General features: G+C 39.2%; 1 non-coding gene across 1 annotated transcript; it reads left to right on the plus strand.

The window, feature by feature from the left end:
• The first annotated feature begins 5791 nt into the window (after nucleotides 1-5791).
• On the plus strand, nucleotides 5792-5897 carry LOC121212082 (small nucleolar RNA R71). The gene has a single exon (XR_005907292.1). It is a non-coding gene; the product is annotated as a small nucleolar RNA R71 (small nucleolar RNA).
• The last annotated feature ends 626 nt before the right edge of the window (nucleotides 5898-6523 follow it).

Genomic DNA, 6523 nt, shown 5'->3' on the forward strand with positions numbered 1-6523 from the left:
ATTCCAAGTTGAGTATTCTATCATGAAAACATAGGTGTCTCCAATTGTCTAAGTAATTACCTTTGATTCAAAATATCACAGAGTTTCACATCCTCACTAAAGATTCACTCAAATCACTCGAGGTGTTTAAGGGCAATAAATGAATCATTCAATAGTCAATAATGAAGAGTCATTACCATAGGCTTGCATGAAAATCAAATCTCCACCACTATAAATTGAGATGAAACATCAATCAAAAGGTCTTTAGAGAGTTGTAACGTGGCTTTGGTTAGAGAGTGTGGTCACAAAATGAAAGAAAGGGTTAGAATCAAGATTGAATTGAAAAATTTCCTAACTAGAAAAATGACTAGTCATCAATTGCATACAACAGAGCTTTTTTCTCAGAATATGGAATTTAACTTCTTTAGCTCAGAAGATCACTACTACTAATATGTATACATTTTTTTTAGAACACATAATTACAAAATAGAATAAAACATAGCTAAGCAATTATTCCAACTCAAATCTCGACAAAAATAGGGATCAAATTAATTTAAGGGATTTCAACAATAATGAGTTATAGGTTAATATCGATGGTAAATCAATGAATGGATTGTTAGGCTCAAGGGGGTTCACTAAAGGTTAATTGTAAAGGTAGGCTTTTATAGAGTGAGTGGGTTGAACCTAAGTGCCTTTATCATTTTGACATATCAAATCAAATGATGTGGTCTTGACATGCATAATCAAGCAAGTTCTAGAATAACAATTCAATACTGACGCACTCATAATGAAAGTGAGCATGAAAGAAATAATAGATGCTCTAAAGGCTTAAGATCTCACAAAAATTATGGTTTTTTTTATGTTTAAACTTGTGAATTCCAACTCAAGATAATAATTAAACTTAGGGAAACAACCTAAAAGTTTTTAATTCTTCAAAAATCAACTTATCATGCTTGATTCCCTAATGTCTTAAAGTTTAAACAATCAATGCATAAATGCCTATGTTTTAATTCAATACATATCACTAAAAGTCATAAATCAATCAAAATTTATCCTAAACATGATATGAGTGCTTTTCAAGAGAACAAGACATTCATTCAGAGATTTTTTTGATAATGAAATCAATACCCCCCTACACTTAAGATGTACATTGCCCTCAATGTACAAAGATAGATATATAGAAAAGAATATAAATATAATATAGGGAGAGAAGTGAAACTTCCTGAGTGATGAATGAATTTCCTTGAACTGGAGTTTTAGAGAATAATTAGCGTGAGGGTGGAGGAGGATACTCCGGCGGTGGTAGAGGATCATTAGTCCATAAGTCCTGCACCAAAAGAATATTATATCTGGTGGTATCTATGGTCGTGGTCGAGCAGGACATGGCAGTCGTGGAGAACATTTCCCGGTGGAGTTTTTAGTTCCTATGCGATGATGAGCTTAGGAGCTCTATATAACTGTGACAAAATCAGGAACTTTTTAGGGGGTATAAATAAGAATAATTACTCTTAATGAAATAACCGAAATTGATAATTATAAAATAAAATTTTAAAATCTAATAAAAATAAAAAGTAGTTTTAATAAAAATTAAAAACATAAAATAATAAATAAATGTTTTTAAACATCTTCATCGTTGGATGGTTCGTGAGGTGGGAATGGCGATGAGATGTGGAGGTGCTTACAAATATGCTTCAGAGTAGCATCAATGTTGTCAAATCGTTGAAAACACTACTGCTCGAATCGAGTGAGGTACTCAGAGATGTCAGCATATGAAGCCGCCATATGAACTAGACGAGAGGGTGGTGGTGGCTAAGACGGTGGGTCCTGGTGCTGTGGAGGGACATCATCAGTAATGTCCTCAAGGGCCTCCTCCTCGGTAGATTGGGCGAGATGATGTTGAGGAGGGTAGGTTCCTTGGTGCTTTTCGATCATCCTCATGCTTAGCAAGCTCGAGATACCTTGTGAAGACATCAAGCCGATGAGGGTCAAGGATGATTCTTGGGCCGTGGTGTTGTGGAGCTCGAAGTGTCGAGCCAACCGAGTAACATAGGGGCCAATGGAGATGACCTCCTTCCTATGCCGCTCCGTATAGTGCTGAATGGCAAGGGCAATGAAATAAGCAAGGTCTATGACGTGTTCGTGTGACATACACCATAGAAAGTAGGCGTCGTGATTGTTGACGATGCCAGTTCTCTCTAGCCTTCTTATTAATGTGTGAGCCAAAATGGTGTGTAGGTACCTCAGAGATGGAGGGAGAGCCGATGTCTTGGAGCGGCTAGGATTGTAGGTGGCCAAACGTGGTACTAGTGCGTCCCAGCACCGTGAAGGAGAACGATGGATGTGGCAGTTGAGAGCATGTAAGTCGTTCTCCTCCTTGAACTCCTCCGTATATAAGCCCAGTGCAGTACCGAATTCTGGGACGCTTAGCTGGTGGACTAATCTGCCTAGGCAAAATTGGATCGTGCTGGGATCATCGTAGTTTGTCATTATGATCTGAATACAGAACGTTGAGCATAGTTCCATCGTGAGCTCGAGATAAGTCAGCTCGATGATCCCAAAGAAAAGCTCCCAAGGGTCAGTGGTTAGGAGAGCCCGAATCGCATCAGCCAACTGAACTTGTTCTACTGCAGCCCAGTTGATGCAGCAGCCTGCAATTAAAGGTCGGGCCCAGAGTATTTGGAAAAGTTCTTCTTGGGGCCCAATGGGGAACTGCAGGAAAGGGTGACAAATTTTCGCGGTAGGACCCGAGGAAGATGATGCTCCCTTCCTTTTCTTTGAAGCAGGGACGACGACCTTTTTACCACGTGAAGACGACATTTTATACCTGCAATATAAAAAAAATAGTAGGTAAACAAATTTGAAAAGGAAAAAGCCATGAATTTGAACAAACAATTTTAGCCAAAACTACTAAGACTAACCAAACTAAACCAAAATAATCAATTTGATAGCATAATTTCGTGACATTAGTATGGTAATAGCATGAGAATGAGCATAGTAATGGCATGGGTTATGACAATAGAATGAGGCCTTCCTAACAACTCGATTCAAGATGAAATGTATGATAAATAACCTAAGAATACAAATTAAATGGTATAATAATGAGCAAAATGAAAATAGTATGAGAAAAATGAAGATTATTTTGATAATAAGCATTAGATATAAGTAAAATAGAAGTGAAAAGAGTAAACAAATGACAAGGGAGAGAGATTGGGCGTCAAAAAATGGAGTTGAAAGTGGCGCACGGGCATCGTAGGGAGGCCATGTGGACTTGCAGCGGCTAGGGTTAAGGATTTTGAGTGAAGACGATAATGAATAGTACAGGGTATTTATAGATTTTGGGACACACAGCCAGGGAACACGGGCGTGTTCCCCAAATTTTGCCCGTGTGATTTGCGAATTTTAAATTTGGGCGCGTCTGACAATTAGCCCACGCCCGTGTTCCTTGGGAGTGTGGATACAGATGGCCGTGTTGCACGGCCATGTCTATCTTTGTTCGTTTCTCCCATGCCCGTGTATGTAGTCCCACGCCCGTGTTAATCTAACAGGTTTGACCACGATTGCTTGGCATGGGTGTGTCGCAAGCCCATGTTAATTTGACAAGTTTGGCCGCGGTTTCAAGGCAAGGGCGTGTCGCACGCCCGTGCTGGGGAAAATCTTTTCCCTGTTAACATATGGCCTGAGGCACGCCCGTGTGCTAGGCCTTTTCTGTGTGGGAAACCTGTATTCAAGAGCTCCGTTAGTAAGTTAGGTGTTAAACACTAAAATTTAAAGAAGTTAATACAGTTAGTGCTCGAGCTGCCTCTCGAGAAGCACTTATTTATAGTCTAAGCTCGACTTACCTCTCCATTGAATGGTCATGGTGGTTCGAGGAGTTTATACTCCTCATTCCTGCTATCATTCTCATCAAGATAAGGTTTTAGATGGGTCTTGTTTACCTTAAAAGTGTTGAACTTGGGATGACTTACCTCAATTGTACCGAATAGGAAAATGCCAAGTACCGTAAGAGGGATTTCTTCATTCGGTTTGGTAGTGACAATGTGAGGATCTTTAACGTCTAATCAAACTTTATCTCCAACCTGAAGTTGATTTCGGAAGGTATTGAGCTCGTTCTGGCGTAGCTTTGGTTTTTGTGGGTTCTCGGTTTATGCGTCCGCCATTCATCTAGCTCCTTGATTTGTAGCCTTCGATCTTCATGAATAGGCCCTCTACTATTTCTTGAGAATGGCTCATGTAATTCCTTCAGACTTATTTCTTGCAAAGTAGGTTGCACCATATTGTCAGTTTTAGTAGAATGGTTTAGATGATCACCTTCAATTTCCAATGTGTTGCCAGCATTGCGAGCTTGAAGGGTGACTGTTTCGTTTCCCACACGAAGTGTGAGCTCACCTGTGCTAACATCAATAATCGTTTTAGCAGCTGCTAAAAAGGGCCTTCCTAAAATCAAAGGAGTGTTGCTATCCTCCTCTATGTCTAGAACAATGAAGTCAACGGGAAATATAAATTTATCGATTTTAACTAGCACATCTTCAATAATACCCCTATCTGCTAATTGAATGATCATCCTAGTCTGTTTGGGTTTCCCAAGACATAATTGTTTGAACATTTTGTAGGGCATGATGTTAATACTAGCCCCTAAATCAGCTAATGTATTATTAACATCTAAACTACCAATTAAGCAAGGAATTGTAAAACTCCCTGGATCTTTTAATTTGTTGGGTAGCTTATTCTGTAGAATAGCTGAGCAAACTGCGTTTAGCTCCACATGCGACGCCTCGTCCAACTTCTACTTATTTGCTAAAAGCTCCTTTAAAAATTTCATTGCATTTGGCATCTGTGATAGAGCTTCAATAAACGGTAAGTCAATATGTAATTTTTTTAAGAGTATAAGGAATTTACCAAATCGTTCATCTAAGCGGTCTTTCCTTGTCACGTTGGGGTATGGCACACAAGGTTTATATTCGACATTCACTGATTTGTTTTTATTATGACCTACCTCACCTTGACCTTTGCCCGCCATAGTTTCTTGCCTTGGTTCTGGCTCAGCCTCAACGAATCCTTCTTTATCTTGAACATTAATTGCGTTGAGTTGTTCCCTTGGGTTGGGTTCAGTATTAATTGGCAAGCTACCTTGTGGTTGTTCAGAGATTAGTTTGGACAGTTGGCCTATCTGAGTTTCGAGCCGTTGGATCGACGCTTGTTGATTTTTAAATGCTGTCTCGGTGTTCTGGAAACGAGTTTCTGACACCAAGATGAATTTGGTTAGCATCTCCTCAAGGTTCGGCTTCTTTTCTTGCTGGTAAGGTGGATGTTGAAAACTCAGAAGATGTTGTGGCCTTTGATTTCCTTGACTGCCCCACGAGAAATTGGGATGGTTCCTCCAACCTGCATTATAAGTGTTACTATATGGGTTATTTTCAGATCAAGGATTATTACCCATGTAATTTAATTGTTCGTCCTCCATGTTGTGGCCATAGGATTGATATTTTGAATTGCTTGATCCACCTCCACTGACTTCACAGTGCATTACTGGATGAACTTGCGAAGAACCAAGTAAACCATCAATCTTTTTATTTAGAAGTTCTACCTGGTTTGACAGCATAGTAACTGAATCGACGTGATAAACGCCTGCTAGTTTAGTTGGCTTAGTCGTCATGACTTGCTCTTGATAGTTATTCAATGACATCTCTTTAATAAATTTGTAAGCCTCTTCAGGTGTTTTGTTATTGATAGTTCCCCGGCTGTTGCATCAATCGTCTGTCTTGTCGAGGGGTTCATACCATTGTAGAATGTTTGAACTTGCAACCATAGAGGTAATCCATGGTGAGGACACCTTCGTAGTAGGTCCTTGTATCTCTCCCATGTATCGTAAAGAGTTTCTAAGTCCATCTGCACAAACGAAGAGATATCATTATGTAATTTGGCCGTTTTAGCTGGCGAAAAATATTTTAATAAAAATTTTTCTGTCATTTGTTCCCAAGTAGTAATTGAACCTCGTGGTAACGATTTTAACCACTATTTAGCTTTGTTCCTCAATGAAAAAGGGAATAATCAAAGATGAATGGCATCGTCAGAAACACCATTAATTTTAAATGTATCGTAGAATTCCAGGAAATTTGCCCAGTGAGTGTTTGGATCCTCATCCTGCAAATCATCAAACTGAACAAATTGTTGTGTCATTTGAATAGTGCTAGGTTTTAGTTCAAAATTATTCGCAACAATAGCAGGCCTAACTATACTTGACTCAGTTCCTGTTAAAGTAGGTTTAGCAAAATCATACATAGTACGAGGAGCAGGATTCTGATTTGCTAGTTCAGCGGGTATCGCAAGAGGTAGCTGATTGTCTTGATTTTCAGCCATCTCCTCGGTCGTAGTTCAAATATTGTTCTCTTGCTCTTCCTTTGTGTATCTTAGGCTTCGCCTTATTTCTCTTCGGTTTCTACGAGTTGCGTGATCTATTTCTTCATCAAAAAGTAGTGGTCGTGACAGGTTTTTTCTAGTCATAAACTATAAAAACCTGCCAAGAGAAAGAAAAAGTAAATTAATA

The sequence above is a fragment of the Gossypium hirsutum genome, chromosome A12 (assembly GCF_007990345.1).
Source record: "Gossypium hirsutum isolate 1008001.06 chromosome A12, Gossypium_hirsutum_v2.1, whole genome shotgun sequence".
Taxonomy (NCBI): domain Eukaryota; kingdom Viridiplantae; phylum Streptophyta; class Magnoliopsida; order Malvales; family Malvaceae; genus Gossypium; species Gossypium hirsutum.